Source organism: Saccoglossus kowalevskii, chromosome 6 (genome assembly GCF_978046115.1).
Source record: "Saccoglossus kowalevskii chromosome 6, keSacKowa6.1, whole genome shotgun sequence".
Lineage (NCBI taxonomy): Eukaryota > Metazoa > Hemichordata > Enteropneusta > Harrimaniidae > Saccoglossus > Saccoglossus kowalevskii.
The window spans coordinates 37,897,515-37,923,118 of NC_140646.1; the positions used below are offsets into that span (position 1 = coordinate 37,897,515).

General features: G+C 35.3%; 1 long non-coding RNA gene across 1 annotated transcript; it reads left to right on the forward strand.

Moving 5' to 3' along the window:
• Positions 1-80: 80 nt before the first annotated feature.
• On the forward strand, positions 81-25,596 carry LOC146742761 (uncharacterized). Its single transcript, XR_014929858.1, has 2 exons — positions 81-134; positions 25,536-25,596. It is a non-coding gene; the product is annotated as an uncharacterized LOC146742761 (long non-coding RNA).
• The last annotated feature ends 8 nt before the right edge of the window (positions 25,597-25,604 follow it).

The window sequence follows — 25,604 nt, forward strand, 5'->3', positions numbered from 1 at the left end:
CATTATTGGCCAATCAGAAAGCCTCATTATCTTAGATTCGCAAACACTCGGTTTTGCCCGATTTTACCCGAACAGATTACCGAACTCATCCGAAAGTTAAACCAATATATAAACGCGGAGAACAGTTATAAAAGGTAGGTATTGTTGCACTTATGTTGAATCACGGTTACTTGTTTTAGAACCGATCGAGCCAGTGTCAGGCATATGACCAATATATGGAAAGAATTTGCCAATTTCTCGGTAACTTTTTACGTTCGTTAATGCGCTGTCTCTTGCGTTTGTGTGACGCGACTATACACACATGCCAGTTGACTGTGAACTTCGACAGCTGGAGCTTGAACCATAGACGTTTTTTTAGACCACGCTTGAACTTAGGTCCCCAACCACGGGACGGTGGTCGGGAGTTGATGGGATATTTTTGATCAAACACAGTGCCTCCATACACTATTTATTTATTTATTAACACACAACATCCCCCGGAGGGGATGAAAAGGGTTACATACACTATAGAGAGACTGTGATTCATTGATAGGGTTATGCGTGCCCAACATTTAAGCGCGGTGGTCGTCACGCAGCGCGTGTTCGAATTTCATGTAAATAAACAATGTATTTTACACGCGTTGTATACATCGCTATATATCGAACTGGGCGCGACACGGCGACTGCCGCCCTTTAAGCTTCTGTCTTTTAAGAATATAAAGTAATGTATCAAACTTTAGGACTAGATTTTATAACAATTCTTAAAATATGAAATAGTGCGAAAAATAAAGTGAACATAAATAAACAAACTTGGTCTTTTACAAAATTTGTGTTATTTTAACATTTATGCACTGAATTTTTATATCACATAGCATTAATTTTTAACCATGAATTTTATTTTATTGACACAACACTGACTTTGGAAAGTAGAGTCCCCTTTGGTCACTAAAAACTACAAGATAGAAAGTGGACACAAAGTACTAAGTTACGTTTACAAATTGCGAGATTCACTGACAATTAAACTTGCAATAATACATAATATATATCTACTAGTAGCTTCGCGATTAGTGACTTTCATGGTGATTGGCAGATACTTGTCTTTTCAACCAGTGTTAATCTGGGAATACCATGTATAATAAAAATGATACAAAGTATATGAGATATGTAATTATATGCATAAATGACACATACTAATAAGAAAACGCATTTTGCATTAAGTGTTATTTATGAAAATATTTGTTCACAATTTTATAAACTGGCTTGAAAATTCCCACCACCAATACAAATGTACATAATTCTGTTTGCTTTGCATGTGTACTATGATTGCATATTTTAATACATACACACTCAAAATATTTATTGTATAACCTGGATAAAAGAAAGCAGAGTCCCATATTGAGGGGGGTAAGAGGGTCACTATAAAAAAAATGGAAGTTCCATTTACAGTTAAAAAATAGTTTTTTACACTTTACAGATAAAGTTAATTCAAAATTACGAATGAATAAAATAGCTGATTACATTTTACACCTTGTTCATGTCTACAAATTTACGTTTTGTATTTATTTAAATTACTAGAACATTATTATGAAAATAAAAAAACAATTGATTAGAGTTTACGAAAATACCCCTTGCCAACCCATGTTGACTATCATGTCCCAAACCGTTTACCTAATTGTCAGTGTCTGACTGATATATACAGAATGTGACCATGAAAACGTTAGAATAGTAAAAAAAAAAGAAAGCTAAAAGTCAGTTGCCCGTGCCGAGAGAGCTACAAAACCAAAACAATATGTCAGCTGTCACCGTCCACACCAGCAATATGATTTTACACATACAAATTGAGAATTACAAATGCATAAAAATGAACACTAAATACAGCTATACGGGTCAGCAATTGAATCATCAATCTTCATCAGTGATCTAACTGGTATTTCCACCTATTTGCTTTATAGTGGTCCGTAAGTGAATGCTGTCATGTTCGAGAGTGTGTTTTGACGTACAGCGACCCGAACATTATTGCTACATATTTGGGCGTGAACGTGTTCTATATTCACCCCCAAAAAAAAAAAAAACTGAAACAAAAGTAGCCGTCGGATCTAAATGATCTGCGTCTATCTCCCTTGCGTTTCCGAGCGAGAGAAGGTTGAGGCCAATCTTCCATGATTGTTTGGTTATCATCAATTGGGACGTGAATCCCTCTGGCGACGAAAACGGTGATAATAACCAAGGGGTGAGAGACTTTTTACCTCGGCGATAGCTAAACATGGCGACAATTATGCAACATTTTATTTCCCGCAATTTATGGTACACGACTTAAAAACGCAATGCACCGGATTTTCCCAATAAAGGTTCTAGTTGTGTGGTGTGGCACTGGTGTGAAAAGCTATTGTATAAAATGGTGACAACGGTCGAACGCATGGTTATACTAATTTGATTTCCGGCACGTTAGTTTACAAAGAATTGAAAGATTTCTTGAATTTTCTCAGCGATAGTTATGGTACATGAATTTAAACCAAAATGTTATCGACAAGACTCAGGAGACGACAGTGACAGCCACTGAAATGTAATTGAAGGCAAATGAACACATCAAGCAAAAATAACTGTTTCGAGTTGTGGCGTGAAATGGAGGCATATAGCATTGTTGACTCTTGAGGGGAATGGAAATCAGTTGATTTGTGAGGGTGTCACAATAAGTGAGGGAGCAAATCATTTTATGCTACGAAAAAGTGAAGACTCTGAAACATACTTTTTGGGCTTTATATCTTATAATTATATCTCAAAAGTGAATAGTCGTGGTGTATTTTAAGTCTAACCGAACCAGAAGTGGGATTTTGTTAGTACTCTAAACATCTAAACATATTTAGTATAAGGTAGTAATAATTATACTCTTGCTATGTGGTGCTGCTGTCTAAATTTAAGGCAATGTTTAATAAATTGTATTGATCTTTGCAGACTCGTTATAAAAATAAATAGATGAAATACTGCAAATATTTTTGAAATCTACATGCACTCTTATCTCTGTATCATCTGACTTAACATGTACATTCTTGTTCTCATGAATGTTTTATGCAGTTCTGCTCACATATTTTTGTTGTCAGTGTAAATTGTGTTTCCACAGTTGTTCAGTACTACCTAGATTGTGCTCCCACACTTGCTGTATGTGTGGTCAATAATGCATAAATCGTCCGTGTCAATGTTTTACTTTTTCAACTTCTTCTTGAAAACTATAAGCCTGAATGCTTTGTTACTTGGTGTATATGTACCTTGGGTAGACCTCTCTCAGATTTGTTCATTTCATGATCATATCTTCAATTCTCTAATTTTGGTGAATATTTTTGTCATTTTTGGTAAAATGTGATATTTTCGACTTCTTGTTGAAAACCGCAAGTTCAATTGCTTTGATATTACATATATAGGTCCTACATGTGGACCTCTCTCAGATTTGTTCATTTTGTAATGATATCTTTAATTCTCTAATTTTGGTGAATATTTTTGTCATTTTTGGTAAAAAGTGGTATTTTCGACTTCTTGTTAAAAACCTCAAGTCCAATTGCTTTGAAATTACATATATAGGTACTACATGTTGACCTATCTCAGATTTGTTCATTTCATGATGATATCTTTAATTCTCTAATTTTGATGAATATTTTTGTAATTTTTGGTAAAAAGTGATATTTTCGACTTCTTGTTAAAAACCACAATCATTTATGGTGAAAAATGATATTTTTGAATTCTTGTTGAAAATAGCAAGTCCCATTGCATTGATACTATGCATATTGTTCATTTTCTAATGATATCTTCTGTTCTTTAATTGACATGTGCAGTGCTAACAGCGGAGCTATCTCAGCCGAGAGGCTGCTTGTTTTAAACAAGGGAACAGGGGCACAGTGCCCTCATGCCATTGCCATGCGCCCCCTTACCCTGGGGAGCAGATCCTCTGGCAACCATAAAATTCTGATTGACCAGGGATCACATGTTGCCACAGTCTTCAACTGTGACCTATCTGATAGTAATTTTGGCCCTAAGGAAGCCATAGAATGCTCCATTTTAACTTATAATTATCAAAAACTCCACATTCGGTAGGGAGAACCCTAGCTTTCCCACTTGGTGGCACTGCTAAATTGCAGTGCTCCCTCTTGCAGTTTTTTTCTAGAAAAACCTAGGTATCTGCATGGGTATCTGCATCCTGCTTTATTAGGGGAGAATTATGCTCTAAGTGGTTGGATCTAGGCTTGGACTAAAACTAAATATTATGTAGTCACATCAAACTCTGCTACTCATCGGTTGATACTCTTGCTATAATGTCTTCATGCTTACTCATGGTATCCTCATACTAACCTCATATTATATTAAAATAAATGATATTTGAAGATTTTGTATTGGCATCTTTCACAACATAAAATCATTTTCTTGTACAGTTAGTTTTAAATGTGTTTAATTAAAACATGCTAATGTACAAAAATGTAGATGATTTTTTCTAATTGCTTGTGGAGTTTACTATTTTACTACTAAAAATGTTTGATGGGAAGTTTTTATACTTCTGTCTTGTTTGTTTTTGACAAGCTGATTTAACAGTAATAGTCCAATATATTTCAGTCAAGTTTTCTAACCCCTCTGCATTGTACATGCCACAAACTGTGACATTTTCTAAACAGAATGCAGTTCATTTATAAATGGCATTGTTAACATCTTTCTCAGAAGTTTTTCTGGAGGTCAAAGCCAATGTAACCAAGTTTAATGTGTCACAAAGTCAATAGGGAGGTCAAAGCCACTGTACCCAAGTTTAATGTGTCACAAAGTCAATAGGGAGGTCAAAGCCACTGTACCCAAGTTTAGTGTGTCACAAAGTCAATAGGGAGGTCAAAGCCACTGTACCCAAGTTTAGCGTGTCACAGAGTCAATAGGGAGGTCAAAGCCACTGTACCCAAGTTTAGCGTGTCACAGAGTCAATAGGAAGGTCAAAGCCACTGTACCCAAGTTTAGTGTGTCACAGAGTCAATAGGGAGGTCAAAGCCACTGTATCCAGGTTTAGTGTGTCACATAGTCAATAGGAAGGTCAAACCCACTGTACCCAAGTTTAGTGTGTCACAGAGTCAATAGGGAGGTCAAAGCCACTGTACCCAAGTTTAGCGTGTCACAGAGTCAATAGGAAGGTCAAAGCCACTGTACCCAAGTTTAGTGTGTCACAGAGTCAATAGGGAGGTCAAAGCCACTGTATCCAGGTTTAGTGTGTCACATAGTCAATAGGAAGGTCAAACCCACTGTACCCAAGTTTAGTGTGTCACAGAGTCAATAGGGAGGTCAAAGCCACTGTATCCAGGTTTAGTGTGTCACAGAGTCAATAGGAAGGTCAAACCCACTGTACCCAAGTTTAGTGTGTCACAGTGTCAATAGGGAGGTCAAAGCCACTGTACCCAAGTTTAGTGTGTCACAGAGTCAATAGGAAGGTCAAAGCCACTGTACCCAAGTTTAGTGTGTCACAAAGTCAATAGGGAGGTCAAAGCCACTATCCAGGTTTAGTGTGTCACAAAGTCAATATTAAAGTCAAAGCCACTGTACCCAAGTTTAGTGTGTCACAGAGTCAATATTAAGGTCAAAGCCACTGTATCCAGGTTTAGTGTGTCACAAAGTCAATAGGAAGGTCTAAGCCACTGTACCCAAGTTTAGTGTGTCACAGAGTCAATAGGGAGGTCAAAGCCACTGTACCCAAGTTTAGTGTGTCACAGAGTCAATAGGGAGGTCAAAGCCACTGTACCCAAGTTTAGTGTGTCACAGAGTCAATAGGGAGGTCAAAGCCACTGTACCCAAGTTTAGTGTGTCACAAAGTCAATAGGAAGGTCAAAGCCACTGTACACAAGTTTAGTGTGTCACAAAGTCAATAGGGAGGTCAAAGCCACTGTATCCAGGTTTAGTGTGTCACAAAGTCAATATTAAGGTCAAAGCCACTGTACCCAAGTTTAGTGTGTCACAGAGTCAATATTAAGGTCAAAGCCACTGTATCCAGGTTTAGTGTGTCACAAAGTCAATAGGAAGGTCTAAGCCACTGTACCCAAGTTTAGTGTGTCACAGAGTCAATAGGGAGGTCAAAGCCACTGTACCCAAGTTTAGTGTGTCACAGAGTCAATAGGGAGGTCAAAGCCACTGTACCCAAGTTTAGTGTGTCACAGAGTCAATAGGGAGGTCAAAGCCACTGTACCCAAGTTTAGTGTGTCACAGAGTCAATAGGGAGGTCAAAGCCACTGTACCCAAGTTTAGTGTGTCACAGAGTCAATATTAAGGTCAAAGCCACTGTATCCAGGTTTAGTGTGTCACAAAGTCAATAGGAAGGTCTAAGCCACTGTACCCAAGTTTAGTGTGTCACAGAGTCAATAGGGAGGTCAAAGCCACTGTACCCAAGTTTAGTGTGTCACAGAGTCAATAGGGAGGTCAAAGCCACTGTACCCAAGTTTAGTGTGTCACAGAGTCAATAGGGAGGTCAAAGCCACTGTACCCAAGTTTAGTGTGTCACAGAGTCAATAGGGAGGTCAAAGCCACTGTACCCAAGTTTAGTGTGTCACAGAGTCAATAGGAAGGTCAAAGCCACTGTACCCAAGTTTAGTGTGTCACAGAGTCAATAGGAAGGTCAAAGCCACTGTACCCAAGTTTAGTGTGTCACAGAGTCAATAGGGAGGTCAAAGCCACTGTACCCAAGTTTAGTGTGTCACAGAGTCAATAGGGAGGTCAAAGCCACTCTACCCAAGTTTAGTGTGTCACAGAGTCAATAGGAAGGTGAAAGCCACTCTACCCAAGTTTAGTGTGTCACAGAGTCAATATTAAGGTCAAAGCCACTGTATCCAGGTTTAGTGTGTCACAAAGTCAATAGGAAGGTCAAAGCCACTGTACCCAAGTTTAGTGTGTCACAGAGTCAACAGGAAGGTCAAAGCCACTGTACCCAAGTTTAATGTGTCACAAAGTCAATAGGAAAGTCAAAGCCACTGTACCCAAGTTTTGTGTGTCACAATGTCAATAGGAAGGTCAAAGCTACTTTATCCGTGTCACTATGTCAATAGGAAGGTCAAAGCCACTGTACCCAAGTTTAGTGTGTCACAAAATCAATAGGAAGGTCTAAGCCACTGTACCCAAGTTTAGTGTGTCACAAAGTCAAGAGGGAGGTCAAACCCACTTGCACAAGATTAATTCACAAACAGATATACAAGGGGAGGCCTAGCTTCAATGTCACCTAGACAAACTGTTTTAAGTAATCGAATAAGCTTTTGTTTTAAGTCCCCGTTCGGACTCAGTCCGAAAACAGGGACTTATGTTTTGACCTCCGTGCTTCCGTTCGTGCGTGCATGCGTGCATGTATCTGTATCTCAGAAATGCCTGGACCAATCACAATCAAACTTCACACATACATCATACATCATACATGATATTATACATATGCACATCAATTTGTTTCACGATCTGATTCAAGATGGCCAAATGTGCTAAAAAATCATCAAAATCAAGCATTTCTCTGCTGTTTACAGATGGATTTTGTTCAAACTTGGTATATACGTTGGACATTATAGGACCTTGATGCACATCATTTTGTTTTTCAGATAAGATTCAAAATGGCTGACTGGCGACCATTTTGTTTTAATGAATGTGGTTTTAGTGCCATATCTCTGACTTGCTGTGACTGATTATGTTCAAATTTTAAATATTCATTATACATCATGTCATAGATATACAGATATACTGGCTTAACGATCCTATTAAAAATGGCTGAATGGTGGCCATTTTTGTGCTAAAAAATCATTAAAATCAAGCATTTCTCAGCTGTTTACAGATGGATTTTGTTCAAACCTTGGTATATACGTTGGACATTATAGGACCTTGATGCAAATCCTTTTGTTTTTTAGATAAGATTCAAAATGGCCGACTGGTGGCCATTTTGTTTTAATGAATGTGGTTCTATTGCCTTATCTCTGACTTGCTGTGACTGATTATGTTCAAATTTTAAATATTCATTATACATCATGTCATAGATATACAGATATATTGGTTTGACGATCCTATTAAAAATGGCCGAATGGTGGCCATTTTTGTGCTAAAAAATCACCAAATATCAAGCATTTCTGGGATTTATGGATGGATTTTGTTCAAACTTGGTACATACATTAGACATTACAGGTTCTTGATGCACATTATTATATCTTTTAGATCAGATTCAGAATGACTGACGAGTGGCCATTTTGTTTTAATGAATGGGCTTCTAGAGCCATATCTCTGACATGACTATGTTCAAATTTTATATATTCAATATACATGTATTCAAAATGGCTGATTTTGTTTTAATTAATGTTATTCCAGAGCAATATCTCTCCATACTCGTTTGACGATCAGATAAAAATGTCAATCATTCAAATGTTAAACAATCATCATAATTATATTCCTGACATGTTTATATTCCAGCTATATTACTATAAACAAAACTATATACCTTAAATTTGATAACTAACAGGGACTGTGCCATGCATGGCTTGTTTTCCTTTTTTTTCTGAACATAAACATAACCAATCATTGAAGGCTTGCCTATGCGTACTGCATGATTAGTTTTATTGTTTTGATCATGTGATTATGACAACATACATTTATTTTTAGATCATTCCTGCATTTCCTTAACTGCTAAAATACTCTCACATAAACAACCTTAGAAAGCACTTCCTTGTATTGTAGCACTCCAGAGAAATTTTAAATGTAACAAATGTTTACGATTTTCACTACCTCACGAAATTCAATAAAATTGTTTTTGTCTGTTGTAAAATTTAAAGTGATATAGTTTTGAAAAGTTTTGACAAGCTGCCAGGAGACACTTGTTAAATTGAGGTCAGTGGAAAATTCCTGTCCTGAATGAATAGAAAATGGGGGTTTCCCTTTACGTCACACAATATTAAAATAGACTAGGATGAAAATGCCTAGAACTGATCCTAAATTGGTTGGTTTTAAAGAAAATGATGACTATTTTGTGAGTTTGGTATCTTGTTAATATACCAAATTTTGTAGAAAGTGAGAATATGTTGTGAATTGCAGTTTTTTAATTATTTTTGAATTAGTTTAACCATGATATGTGGATAATATTTGGATTGTAGGTCTAATCAACTATGGTGCTGTGTCTGTCAAATATTTGCTACATTTACAGGCCAGCATTCTATCTGAGCCGAACTACTGCCAATTAACAGGAGATTATCTGCAATGCGTTCGCGGTACATGGTTGAGGCTGAACGAGAGCCGAGATCCGCCTGAGTTCAATCCAGTTCAGCCGTCCTTTCAAGTTTTTGTCGCATAATTTCATAAGCCTTTTTTCTGTTTCCCAAAGAGCTATCAATCTATCGCAGTATTTCTTTACTCTGCCAAATAGATATTAGGGTGCCAGAAATTCCTCGAAATTATACACAATGCTGTCTCCACCTTAATTCAAATGAGAGGCTACTTGAAGAAGGCCATGTCAGAGTCGACTCTGTCAGAGTTCAACACTGAAGAGCTTATTGGAGCTGAACTTGGCTTGATCCAAACGAGTATACACGGCCATTTTTGCTGGCTCGAGCCATAGGGCTTCGATTAAATGCTATCTTGTAAACATAGGAATTGCTGAAACATTTGACTTGCTTTTTGGGGTACATATTGGCTTAAAGGTGTATAAATATCAGTTAATTAATGAAAAGTTGATCCACCCAATATTACCCACCGAAGACAACTTTCAAGTACATGTATCCTGCATGGGTCTCTCAGATGTGCTTTTAGAGATGACTCTTGCATTTCTTTATTTAGCGAATATTTTTTTTTCACATATATTTTTTAGCTCCGATGTCATCATTGATGACTAGCAGCTCAATTGCAAGAAATTGTATTACTGTTTTGTGAGCACTGAGTAATATTGCTGGTTCGGTTGATTCTTCCTTCACAGTACAATGATTTTCTTTTGACAATGAACTTGCATGTTCAAATGTTGACAATCATTTAGACTTTCCATTTGATTGTTTGAATTTCATTTCTTTCAACTTTGAATACAAGTTCTCCAACGCACCTATTCATAAAGATTCACATCTGTTCTGAAAAAAACTGTGAACAGTGTAATTAAGAACTGTGAGGTAAATAAACTCACTAATTGTCATAAATATTTTTAGCTACACTATTTTTCACTAATACTCGCTGCTAAAATATGGCATGCATGGAGCTATTTCAAAATGTTTCACATTACTGAGTTTGAGATAAGAATTATAAAATTAATTTAGATCACATTTCCAGTATGACATTCATGTAAGGTTTAACTACATAGACATGTAGACTGTTATTTGCATATAATCTATTCAACCGGTAGAGGAGTAGAGAATTAGCATTCTGGCCCGCTCGGAAGCAGTTTTACAGAGATAAATTGGCACATCAGTGCCCATGTAATCTGAGCTTAAGTGTCTGATACAAAGTCCCACTTAGACCTTTCAAATACTTCAGGAGACAACAGGATGTGTTTTTATTCATTTTCAAACCGAAACAATTTTACTAAAGGAATGGTGAAGTCCGTCATCTACTGGTGCAGGAAAACAACTAACAAGTATTTTGTTTCTAATGGCATGCCTTGCCAATGACTTATGACGTCATGAGAACCATTCTGCACGTATATACTGCTGTTTCTTTTCTCATGCACATAGCAAATTGCAGTCAAGTATTTTGTCAGTCCCCAAAATCTTGTTTTATTGAGTAAATAAGCAGGAGCGATGGGTTGAAAGAAAAAATAGACCTTGGCGATAAGACTTAAAACAAAAGGCTTGAAACAAGAGAAAATCGGATTAAAACCCATCTTCTCTCCTGTCCTACTACCTTCCATGGCTCAACATAGGTTATTGGATTCTTGGTTGTGTGGTGTGGCTGTGGTGGTGATGGGAGTTTACTGTAAATCATGTTCTTATAAGTTGTATGTTGATGTATTTGATTTTGGATCTACATGTATTAAATTGTTCATGTGTCTTCGTAAATTCAATGGCAAAGTAGTCAACGTAACAAAAACACAAATATTTTTCATTGTTGGCTCACCTCCATCGGAGGTGTATGCTTCTATTAAATCAAATGCATTATACCAAAACTGGGCTGATTTATGTCAAACTGGCAATGCTTACACACCTAGCTGCAGTGTTATTGTTTTCATTACGGAGTTTCTATAGATCTCTATGGAGTACATGCCCCGCCCCTTTTCAACACAGTTGAGAACAATGCTGACATTGTAGACTGTGAATGGATAGTTCTGTGTATAGGGGTTGTATGACAACAACGAACCAATGTTATCACTATGCTGGTTCTATTTACTCAACTGTCTGATATATTCATGCATAAATTAAAGCTGGCTGTATCAGGGCCTACTGAATGACATCATGTTTTAACATGTTAGTCCTGTCATCTGACCTCATTTTGACTTTAGTAAATATTTAAATAAAACGAGTTTTGCTGCACATATTTTATTATCTATCACGTTGATATATTCTGTATTGATATACTGATACAGTTTTTAATTTCGCAAGACACATTTTCAAAAATATTGTAGCAGTACAGATTTGATGGTGCTCCTTAAAGACTGGGGGTATGTCTCAGATATTTTTGTGTAATTTTATCCTTGCAAATACTCTGAAATAAAGCAATCTCAAATGTTTTTTGTTACGAATATTTGGTTTATCGACATTTATTATGTATTTTAATATATGTTAATACAATGACTCATCTTGTATGACCTCATTTTTTTTTCAGAAGCCCAAGCTGCTATAGTTGTATGAAAATACACGTAGCATACACTATACACATATAGGGACCTGTTTAGTTGAGATTTTTGGTCAAAATCCAGTTTTATGTCAAGTAGCCATTATTATCTATATATTAATCGAAAACACTGCTTTATTTCCTTTTACGTTGTTGGCTGAATGTCTAAAGCTTGTTTAGTTTCATTTCCTCATTTATTTTTTAAAACTGGAGTCCATTAACAATGAATGATGTTGAATTTTGTTATTTTGTAATTTCCTTTGTGTTGTTAGATGGCTTCACAAGAGACCATTTATTAAAAGTGGGAAGTAATTGCATTATATTGGATACATTTACATATTAATGTGTCTAGGGTATTACCGTACTGTGTGCAGGGTGGTAGCTTACCGGTAATGTAGAATTCATGTAATGCACATTGATAATCATATCACAATAATGTCAGGGGAGGGGCAAATGTTACCTCAATACCTGATGGCAATGCAACAATGACTATATATATATATATATATATATATATATATATATGTATATTGCAATTTGTTGTATTGATAACATTTGGAACATAATGGTATATCAATAAATTTTTGAATTATTGTTGATAAATTGATAGCTGACAGTATTAGTTCATAATACATGTACTAGTTTCTGTGTCATCGGTCACTGTGCCACGTTTGTGATCTTGTTGCTAAACCAGTTAATTCCAAATCAAATCATGGGAATTGATTCATTATCAGTGTTTATTCAGTGTTATTTTTTGTTGTGAAGCCTACATTCAGGAGACTACTGTGTCCTCAGAATGGCAGAATTGAAAAATCATGGGGAAAAAATTCTGCAGGGATCAATAACAGAAAAAAAATATCTGCATGCCTGAATCTTAGGGGAAAAATATATCACACTGTAGAAACAAAAAAATTCATTGCAAAACTAAAGTAAGGAAAAATATTTGCCATCACCCCATCCAGAATTTCTATTGGTCAATCCCTAACACAGATAACATATCATAAAAATCTCTTGCATTTCCTCCTTACTTGCTTTGCACTTCATCTCACATTCCAAACATAATTAATCGTGTATGTATGGTAAACATTTGAGGCTTTTGGTATTTAAGTTTTATTGGCTCCATTCAAGTTAACATTTTTGACTTCTTTTTAAAAGCCATTTGTTGTTTGTCTTGATACTTTTGAGTGGACCTCTCTCAGAGTTGTTCAGTTTGTGACAATATTTTGAATCAAATTTTTTCTATACTGTGTATCAGGTTGCTTTCTGACTGTATCAAACACCATGGAGCTATATCAGCTGACTGACAGATTGCTTTTTAAAAGGTGGTAATTAAAGGTTGACTTTTGAAGTTGAATGTGTCCCTTGCATCCTTTACCCTTGTTTGGTTTTCTCTGCTTGCCAGGCTTTTGGCTACATTCTACCAAATATAAGTTGCGTCTCATTCACTCATGCACATCAATGATAATTTTTATTTCACAGGATTTTCGGTTTTCCTGACAAATGATTTAGTCCCTGTTAAAATGGCAAAATTCATCAAGGTAATATATAACCGATAACTAACAAGCATGCATGGTCATTTTAAATTTGGTTCATGGCCCAACAAATATTCTATATATAAATATTCTGCAAGGGGGGCGGGCATTCAAAAAACTCTTTACTTGGTAATGTATCAGTAGAAATAAAAAATAATGGCTCTACTTAATATTGTCCTATATACATATTACCAGTAATAAACTGAGGATACAGACTGCTTGAACTGTTACAGTGATTGTCATTGGCTGTATTGCATTCACAAAGTACTGATTGAACTGTTACAGTGATTGTCATTGGCTGTATTGCATTCACAAAGTTTGTAGACAAAATTAGGATATCACGTATACATGTTATCGATTGATACACTCATAATATTACAAATGAATGTGAGCAGAAATACTGATGGATGTTATATATCTGAGTTGATTTTTGGATTGATTTGTTTTACACATACAGTGCCCTCTGTTATATTTGACTAAACATGCATTATAAAAGTGACATTGTGAAGAGGTTGCGTTCGTTATATTCACATGCCAGAAAGTCACATGAATTATCCAGACCATTTATTTTACAAGATAATAAACTACACGTCCTCTTCAGTGTTCACTCAATTCAACTGTCTACTTTCACCATGCCCTTGATTAATTTACTCTTTAAAAAAAAAATCATTCCTATTTTCTGTTAGTGTATGAAGGAGAATCCCTTTTCTTTGACAAATTTTTACATAAATATAAAGGACATAATTTCTATGTCTATGGAGTTCCTGCTATTATTTGCATAATACTAGCCAATTTCTAATATGACCAGTCACCAGAATTTCCATTTGATTACCATTATCATCCAAGCAACTCTCATGAAATGCTTTTCTCTATGTACAACATGGCCAAGGAGTGCTACAAGCATCAGCATGGGATTACCGGGTAAAAGCAAATTATAGTATATGTATATGATGAACTTGAATAAGTGAAATTGACTAAACTAATTAATATTCATTTCTGTGCACATTTGTAATCAATTTTGTGGAATGAAATTTTTAACTTTATGTGATACCTGTGGTGTTACTGACAAAATGAAAATTTAGTGCATTAATCTCACTCATCCAATATGTTAGAAAACCAGGTTTATACTGCACCACTGTGACAGCACGTATGAATGAATTACAAAATACAACCAAAGACAGATTAGCATAACTATTTCTTGTGAGTTGCTTGGTATGTGTGTTCACCAAGAGTGCATTGTTTATTGTGTCTGTGCTGGTGAATAAAAAAAAAAAAAAGCAGAATTGATTACCATTACATATATCTCCTGACTTGCAGCTACATGCAACAGACAAGGTATTGTATTGACCTACTGTAGAACCGTTAAATAATTCACATGTTTTTAATTTCGTAAACAAGCAAAAATGGCAAACAATTAAACATGTGTTGCCTGGGCCATTCATAGTTTGGTTCTCATTAATTTCCATTGTAAGCTGCACATACTGATAGAGTGGTCAGAGTAATCAAGTTGCAATTTATTCTTGAGAGGTATCATGTTTTGTTTTGACTAGTCTGATATGAAACTGAAATATTGATATAACCCACAAAATTATGCCATGTGTAAAATCACAAAATTGAATGATTCTGAACACATGGAGATTGTAGGGTTTATTTCTGTTGATTGCCCAGACTCAGTACTGGATGTATTTATTTACATATTGACTCTTACACAATTCCCGGAGGGAAAGAAAATGGTCACAAAGTACAAGGAGAAAAATATGTATAAAAATAAAACAAAACACAATATACTAAACAAGTAACCTGTAGAATGCTGTGTGGGTAATATTTTTATATTGATTTTTGTTACATTTGCAGCAAATAGTTACCAAACAATGAGAAATCTATAGGATTGGATATACCTCTCAGCTGGCTTCACATGCATAGTTCAAGACTGCCTAACCGGTGCTTATACCATGATTTAGTTGCAGCACTGTGGTCTGTGGTTACAGTTTCATTTTCCGAGTAATCACAAGAAATTGACATGACAATAGAAATTCATGAAAGACTGGCACTCCCATACAATTAATAGCAAGTGAAATTCCTGGAATTGAAACATAGATTTTGAAGTCACTGGTGTAGGCATTGAATAACTTCAAGTTGGCATAAAGACGAGGTAGTTTATTTAATCAGTGCTGAACTAGAGGTTGAAATTATAATTAAGTTCGTTGTCATATAATTTGTTTATTTAAATTTCTCCTGAATTCAAATAGAATACACTGGTGAAAGGATGTTTTTGAGGTGTGGTTACATTGTGTATGGAGTGGTAGGGTTGGGTGTCATATAATTTTTTCATTTTCAACTCTCATGAAATCACACAGAATTTCACTTAATTTATTTTTGATGAAAAGTTTTCAAGCATACGGTGTGAATCAAATTTTCACTGTGCTGTGTCAAGTCTCAATAGAGTATGAGGGAAATGGCATTTTCACTGGAATTTATTTTAGCGGAAAAATGTTCACAGTGAAAGGAAGTATTCCACATTATTACATATATACTGCAGTTTATTTTGATTCGTCCCTGAAATCAAAATCTGTACTTCCACACCCCATATGCAAATGAGGTCTGAGAGCGAATAAAGTAGTCCGTTCAAGAGTAGCGTTTTTCGAAACATAGCAGAAATAAACAATATTTAGAAGTACGATACTTTACGTTTGGGTACATGAATATATTTGCCGAGTGAAATGAAATTTGAACAACAGTAATGGTACTTCTAAGCAGTAACTTATTTTGACTAAAACTAATTTGCATATCACCCATGCAATGATGTTTTTGGTATTTTCACGGTCAATATGCAAATGAACATGGTATTGGTGATTCGCTCCACTTGGATTGCCCTTAAAATCACTTTAATTTTGTGTATATGTGTGTGCGTGTGATTTCTAGTGTTTTCACGTATTAATTCTTCTGTGATTTGTTTGGCTTGGCCGATTTCGCTCAAACTTAGCAGGTAGGTCACACCTTCACCCTAGTTATCAGGAAATGTATCTCCTACAAATTTTGGATGCAACACCTCAGACATAGCTCATTTTGCTCAGCTTGAGTGTGGGCACAAAGTTACTATTGGTAAAATCTGAAAACAAATTCTGACCACCGTTTCCATGGAAACAGCCAACAACTGAATGTTTTAATACCTTCACGTCAAATGTATCACACCCTACATTTCTATGATTAAAAAGCATGGACGTAGCTCATTCTAATCCGCTTGAGTGTGGGCAACAATTTACTGAGATTTTTTTTGGCTTGGCTAATTTTGTTTATAATTGACAGGCAGGTCGTACCGTCACTAATTGGCAAAACAATCATGGTCCACAGCTACCATGGCAACAGCCAAAAACTGTTTTTTGAATACTTTCGACCCCAAATTTATTACCTCCCACTAGTCTTGTATTCATGCCTTTTATTTTGGCTACGTTGCACACCGGTAAGAGATCACCGACGCCGACATTGTTACACTGTATCAACGTAATCCCGACGCAACTTTGAACTTTGAATGAACTGTAAATGCTGCCTGCAATCTAGAAAATACTATCGGTTGGAAATAATAAATTTAAGGGATTGTTCAGTTACTCTGGCCTTGGGGGTCGGCAGATTCCATTTTGTCAGCTGTAAATCTCAGTTGACCCACCCCTATCAACAACAAAAAAATGGGCGACCCCCTAACATTATTATTAACGTTATTTTAAAACATGCTGACCCCCCCCCCCCCCGAAAAACAAAGAAACATTAACAGTTTTGGCTCTGACATGATTACAAAATGTATGATGTGCATTGAAAATATCGTGGTTTGCCGTAATTTTTAGTGTTTGCATTTAATAGACCAGTCACCTTAGGAGGGGAGGGGAAGCATAAAGCCAAAAAACGACTACAGAAAAAGCTGCAGGAAGTAGGGAAATCTATGCTGCTAAAGATAGTAAATAAAAACAAAGCTGTGGAGTACTCACTTGATAAACGCCCTTATAAGATAGGAAAAGAGGATTTGAATCTAGGCGGTTCGAAAACTAATTTGGATTTAATATATCTTTCATATCTTATACATGTAGACCAGGAAAGCTTTACACCTGAAGCACAGTCTGTGCTTATGAAAACAAAGGACACTTTGATTTTTGCATAAATTTGTGTTGGATTTTGGTATTTTACAGAGCAAAATATGCATATTTAAAAGTTAAAAAAACAAAAAAACTATTTATTTATATACATGAATCCATTTAACTTTTTTGATTTGCTGAACAAAAACTGTCACTGCTCTTTGTACTAATTGCTGTGTTTTTCCGTCTCCAGCTACAATTGGATAAATCCAGTAAATATCTTATACAATGGTGACTTCAGACTTTAAATAAAATAATCTGATATCACATGGACTTGGGATGTGTTCAAAACTTAACTGTATAATTGCGTGGGGCTCTGCCGCATTGCATAATCTGTTAGTTATTTGTCAACTTCAACCCCAAAATATTTAGCCTATAACATTTTTTGCATCAACAAATTTATAGGCAATATGGGTAATAGTTATTAAGAACACATTTGTACGATTAACTTTTTAATCTATTGTTCTGAAATAAAATTTAAAAAAATATATACATAAGCGCGTGTGTGAATTGTGGAAAACAGGGTGACCCCCCCCCCCCATTCGCAAAATCAAAAACAGGGTAACCCCCCTACTAATCCACCCCCAGGCCGAAGTAACTGACCAATCCCTAACAATAGCATACGTCCTAGCAATAAAATAAAATGACTTCTAAGGACTGAATGTTTTTTTGCGAACTTTGTATACGGTGCCCAGTTTTAGTTATAAACCGACGTTAGCTTCACGTTCATGTCCTACCATGGCAACAGCCGAAAACATATTGCTAGTTTTTTTTTAGTGGAGTGGATCGCCAACCGGCTTGTTTTCATTGGCAAAATCGTTCAGTAACATGTTTGGCATATTAGGTGTACATCACATGGACTACTACGATTGAGAGAACTTTATGTATGTTGAATGAGTTTTATAAACCCCGAAGGGCTCTTGGAAGATCCACCCGCAGTAAAATTAGCGATTGCCATGGAGGCGCAACCATCAACATCAAAATCCCAGGAGGTTTCTGCTGGCGACGTTACCCAGTTCCAAATAAAGATCACCAACGCCAAATAAGCAACATTTTAACCGGTAATCAAGATTAATTCAATCCACGGCTAACAAGCAACATCACAAGTGAAGTTGTAGCGTGAAGCTCAGCGACTACTGCTGACAACGTAAGTCATGCTTGCGTGCCTTCACCATTGTATTCAAACGAATCACGTGGTGTGCCGTTCTCTTTCAAACCCGGGATTCGATCAATAGGGGAGTTTCAGTAAAAAAACACATTGCAAATCATGCAAATTCAACATTTTCAAACCAGTATACTAAAACAGAAATGCTCAGCGATGCAAAAGAAGGATAGATGTTACTTTTCATTATACACATCTCTGTTGATACAATCCCTCACATATTCTATTCCCAGTTATACCTGCGTAAATGGATTAGCCTCTTTTGAGGTTGACATTCAGACTAAAATCACGTGACAGGCTGTTGCATACACTTTCGCCGGTCTGGAAAATGTGTTTAGTTAGCTCTCATTCAAGTAACAATGCAGATTTCCCAGTGGGAGTGAAACTATTCGACTCTGCCATTAAAAAATAGGGGTGTTTTGAGCAAAAAAAACGAATAACCCTGGAGTGCACACAACACACTGAATTTCGGAACAAATCTTGCATTATTTACAGCAGCAGAATACCACAGAAATATCAGACGAAACATGGAAACACTATATATATGTATTTCGGCCTGAACCCTCTCTATTGCAATTCCAGGAATTACCCCCCATATGTGCAACCATTTTCCACCTTGGTACCACCCAAGCCTGAAAACAAAATCTTAATACCACGCTGAAGCGTTTGGTAATAACAAATACAATCACTAAATTAGCGGTACTAAATAGTACAAAATCTCTAAATTACTAACTAATATAAAATTACAAAATTGACAGCAGGCAATAAGATGTCAAGTAAGACCCTGCTTTATGACTTAGAAGCTTTTACTTATGAACTGTGCTATTGGTATAATAACGTTTTCATTCTGTAACAATTCCATGAATTTTTTCTCCGCAGGTTTATTTTCAAATGCTGGGATCATATCCTTTGCTTTATTGAACAGTTTGGTACGCAACTCATTATATTTGTTGCATTTCAGCAGTAAATGCATTTCATCCTCAATTAGACCTTTGGATGTAGAATGTGCATTTATGCAAATGAGGGCAGAACTCATTAACCTTCGTATTCACTACCCTGTGCCGCTATAACATGGCTGCACCTAGTAAGTGTAATCAATCAGTCTTAAGTAATCATCTGCCGTTTGTCTTTGTTTCTACACTAGAAATAATTACTTTGTGTCCATTTGCCAAAACTCACCGCATTCCCTGTATGACATCTACTCAAATGAGATGTGCTTACAAATCTGGTTAGAACACATTCATCAAATCCTGTCGGATGTGATTTGCATTACCATAATTTGGTGATTGCCTCATTACCTCCTACAAAAAATGGTACTGTATATTATTATTTTTTGGTAGTCTAGAACTATTTCAGCGATGGGGTCTCTTGGTAAAGTAGTAACCTGATGTGTAGCAAAATGATAAGCGGGTCCACCCATCATAGAGGAAATTGTGGATTCAACTACTATCAAGGAAGGCCTAAAAAGCATAAAAAGAAAAGCTTTAAAGGCCTTATTTTCCTTAAAGGGAAAAACAGGCAAAAATCTAAGTATACCACTGTCACTCTCTCTGTTTGATAAACTAATCAGACCAATTCTCACATATGGTAGTGATGTATGGGGAGATGAAATTTCACTAAAATCACCAATTGAAGATGTACATATAAATTATCTTCGTTTTCTTTTGGGTACATCCAAAAACACTACAACAATGGGTTTATACGGCGAACTTGGACGTTACCCATTGGAGACTTTTATCGAAAAACAAATGATAAAATATTTTAATCGTATAAAGAACTCGTCAAATCCATTACTAAAACTAGCTTTCCAAGAAAATAAAGAAATTAACAGTAAATGGTACACCAATATAGATTCCCTTTTAAATAACATCAACCATTCTTACCTGATCGACAGCGATGAAACTCTAACTGCAAGGGAATTAGGACAAATCAACAAAAATATACAAACATCATTCATATCAACTTGGAAAAGTGAATTACATAATGACAATCGATCAAAACAAAATGAAAAAAATAAATTAAGAACATACAGAGAATTAAAAAAACAATTTTGCTTTCGAAACATACCTTGTTACCCTGAAAAACATTGATATGCGCGAAAATTTAACTAAATTCCGCCTCAGTGACCATAACTTGAAAATTGAGACTGGCAGACACAAAGGAATACCCCTTGCTAATAGATTATGCAACCTTTGTGATAAAAGTGAAGTAGAAGATGAGTATCACCTCATGATGTCATGTAAAAGATATACCCCCGAAAGAAATGTCCTATTCGAAATAGCAAAAACCAAAATCCAAAACTTTAAAAATTTGCCGCTAAAGACTCAATTCATAGCCTTGCTAAACAACAGTGGCCTTAACACTCCCCGTAGCAAGGTACCTAAAGAAGTGTTTTGAAATAAGACGGCAACCCCAGTGACAACCTTCTCTCACTATTTGAGTTTTGCATTTTGTTTTCTATCTATCGTAGTATCATAATTTTATACTAGCTATTATCTGTAATGTATTAGCTTAGATTGTTTGTTTTTTTGTTAGCTCCGCTGTCGACTTTGTCGAGCGGAGCTTATCATATGAGTGATTGTCCGTCGTTGACATCATACAGCATTGTACCATATCCGATTGAGAAAATCAAGTATATAGAATATATTATAAAAGAATATAAGGTATACTTGGTGATAAAGACTTCATTTGACATCACATGAATTGATCCTAGATGGCCATTGCCACGCATTGCGATCAAACTGGATCAATAAAAGAACAACTGGCAGCCATCATGTTTTTTTAGCTCCGCTGTCGACTTTGTCGAGCGGAGCTTATCATATGAGTGATTGTCCGTCGTCGTCGTCCGTGTCAATGTTTTACTTTTTCGACTTCTTCTTGAAAATTACAAGCCTGAATGCTTTGATACTTGGTGTATATGTACCTTGGGTAGACCTCTCTTAGGTTTGTTCATTTCATGTTGATATCTTCAATTCTCTAATGTTGGTGAATATTTTTGTCATTTTTGGTAAAAAGTGATATTTTCGACTTCTTGTTAAAAACCGCAAGTGCAAATGCTTTGATATTACATATATAGGTACTACATGTGGACCTCTCTCAGATTTGTTCATTTTGTAATGATATCTTTAATTCTCTAATTTTGGTGAATATCTTTGTCATTTTTGGTAAAAAGTGATATTTTCGACTTCTTGTTAAAAACCGCATGTCCAATTGCTTTGATACTACATATATAGGTACTACATGTGGACCTCTCTCAGATTTGTTCATTTCGTGATGATATCTTCAATTCTCTATTTTTGGTGAATATTTTTGTCATTTTTGGTAAAAAGTGATATTTTCGACTTCTTGTTAAAAACCGCAAGTCCGATTGCTTTGATATTACATATATAGGTACTACATGTGGACCTCTCTCAGATTTGTTCATTTCGTGATGATATCTTTAATTCTCTAATTTTGGTGAATATTTTTGTCATTTTTGGTAAAAAGTGATATTTTCGACTTCTTGTTAAAAACTGTAAGTCCGATTGCTTTGATACTATTCATATTGTTCATTTTCTAATGATATCTTCAGTTCTTTAATTGAAATGTGCATTGCTAACAGCGGAGCTATCTCAGCCGATAGGCTGCTTGTTTTTTTTCTTATCTATTTTCTGTTTTGTCACCTTTTATTCCTTTTTAAACTTTTGTAACCATTGCCAATCCCTCCGGGGAATGTGTAAGTGTTAATAAAATTATTATTACTATGGCCGACTGGACACTTGAAGGGGATGTAAAACTTTCAGTTCCATGCAGTGTTCCTATCTTAATTACTAGTGTAAATAAAAGATCTGGTTGTTTTAGATGTAAAAAGTAAGTTTCTGCAGGTCAACTGATGTATTTCTTTTCTCTCAATACATGTGTATGCTTGAGTTGTTCTGTCCTTCATTTCTGTGTCTGTAATCATTGGGACCAAGGACTGTTGACAGGAAAGGATAGTATGAGTGGGTAATATGCGTCATCAATCTGATAAATCGTGGCTGAATAAGTAATGTTTGTCAGATCCAACATTTTTGTCATAAATGGTGTAGCAATTTTATTGAATATATGGTTTCTTTAACCTTGAGAGTTCATATATTACAATTTGACAGTCGCTAGGTATTGTGCTAATTAATTAAGACACATTGTAAACTAAAAAAAACAACAACAATGCATCTCTGCAGTCACTGTGTGAGAGGAAGTCCATGCTACTGAACACAAACACAAGACTCAGAAACTGGGCATTTGTTTAGTGAGTATAAAGCCTGGCATTTGTCAAAAAGCTCTGTATTGATGTATATACCGGTTAGTAAAGCAAAAGGGGAAATTGGGTTGATGTGATTCACTTGATCATACACACTACGTACTAGTAGTTACAAGATGGACGCTTATGATTGTCTTGATTTTTTGGGAAATTCTGACCAATACTGTTTTTAATTTTTATAAAATATTGCTTTAATATGAATTCCTATAATAATAATAAAATCTTCATTGCATCCTTATACATACAATTTTTTCTGTCAGTAAATGTCAATGTGATAATAAATGAAAAGGTTAGAAAAATAAAAGAATGAAAAAAAGAATAGAATGTCAATACATGTATTACAAATCAAGAAAATTTCTTAAAATAAAAGAATTGTGAATAAAGTCGACCAATAGCTTAATTGAATTTTTGCTACTACTCTTCATTAAATAAATGAATTTCTGAAGATTGTTGTCGGTTTGTATTGGGAATAAAATAATGGAAAGAAAGTCCTTTCAATATGTTTGATGTTTTAGACATTCCAAGAGAAAGTGAATCTCATCTTCTATACTTCCAGAATGGCACTTTTTTTTTTAAACTTATTTTATACTAACTGGATTAAACATGGAGGTAAAAAGAGATGCATGGTAATCCTCACTGTGCTAAGGTGAAACTTTTCTCCTTGGTCCGTTCGGCAAATAAAATCCCTGATCTATGTACAAACAGCGGCGACCATCCTGGTACCTTTGATCTAAGCTTGGCTGACTCCTTCTCTTTTTACCTCCATGATATAAACAAACTTGAAAGTGAATGAATTTTGTCTAGATCAACAAGTACTTTTAAAAAAACAATGGTGGGATAATTATGTCACGTTTATTTAATTGGTTGATGCATGCAAACAACTTTAATTAGTTCATTTGTCTCTTAGTGATTGTACTGTAAATTATGTGCAGACACATTGTGGAGATACCATGATTCGAACAATAGAGGGATTATCTCAAAGGAATATTTACATAACAGTGCAACATTGGTTTTGTCTTTCTGAACAGTATCTTGTGCATATGTGTAGCCTGGGAAAAAAGTAGGATGCACAATGGGTGTCATGTCTTGTAGGGAACTGTTATTAAAGTTAACATCTGTAGACCAGTAATTATTTTTTATCTGACAGTAAAAACTATAAAATTTAGCCATCTGAAAATATGTATTACGTCAAGAATTCATAAAATGATGGTATACAAATGTGTGATATGAAAATCTCAGAAGAATTGGCAGATGATCAGAAAATTTTACAAAAAAATAGTGAATCTGTTTTTGATGAAACTTGGTGCACAGATGCTCTGGACCGATGGTAAAAAACCATGCATATTAATTTGCATGATAATTAGCTATTTTTTAGCTGTTCCATGACTGTTTAACTGATATCTATAAAACCACGCTGGCTTTTGATACATAAATGTCTCTGAACTAATGTGCAGATTTATTAAATCTGTGCATATTAATTTCCTAATTTGCATAATAATTAGTCTAAAATTTTGGCTTTTCCACTGACATCTCAAGTACTAATCATCACATTTCAATGAAACTTGGTACATAGATCCTCTAGGATATGCAGAGACCTGATTAGTTTTTGGGTAAATATTTGTGCATATTAATCACCTAATTTGTATAATTAGTTTTCAGCTTTTCTACTGATATCTCAAGTACCAATTATCACATTTCAATGAAACTAGGTGCATAGATGGCATGTTTTGGGGGTAATGTTCTTGCATATTAATTACCTAACTTGCATAATTAGTACATTTTTGGCTTTTCTGCTGATATTTAAACTACTAATCATTACGATGAAACATTACATTATTTCAATGAAACATGGTACATAGATGCTCTGGGATAGTGCAGAGACATGATTAGTTTTTGATTGAAATCCATGCAAATTAATTACCTGATTTGCTTATTAATTAGCCAACTTTTCATTTGTTTCTCAAGAATCATTACAACGAGTTTCAATGAATCCTGATACTCCAGGATATGCACAGATCTTTTGAAAACCATACATATTAATGACTTAATTTACATATTAATTAGCAAATTTCATACATTTTGCTTGTTTCTCAGATATAATTCAATATATTTTAATAAAAATGCTTAATGTTTAGTTGACTATATATGTTCATGTGACCTCAATGATATGCATAACTGTAATATCTTAAGTACTGTTGCAGATAGGGACATGCAACTGGTGCTATAATTTTGTTGTCAAACAAGATATATGACAAAAATATGACAAGTCATCATATATGGTCATTATTTCATTAAATATTTATAATTGTAAAAGCATAACTTCTTGAAATCACGCTGAGCATTGCTTGCAGTTCTATTTTTAAATGCTAAATTTGCTCTATTATTTGTACTTTAAACCTTCAATACCTTCAGCACACAGAAGTTCTTTCTGAGCTTTCTTTGATTTCAAATTGTTGACCATGCTATAAAAAGATCTATTTGCTTGCATTGACCAATCAGATTACTTGAATGTTTATGACATAATATGGAAACATGGAAAATTATTACACTGATTTTTAACATTATGATGAACTTCCATTATAGTGAATCTGTACCCCCAAAAGTACCAGGATGTTTGACCTTCAAGGGGGTATCAAGGTCTGCATGGTCATGCAGGCAAAGGTTATAATAGTTTTGCTGTGTTTTTACAGAGTTGATAATGGTATGAGAGCAAGATGGTGAACAAGACGGAAGTTATTGAAAGACTGAAAACATTCCAC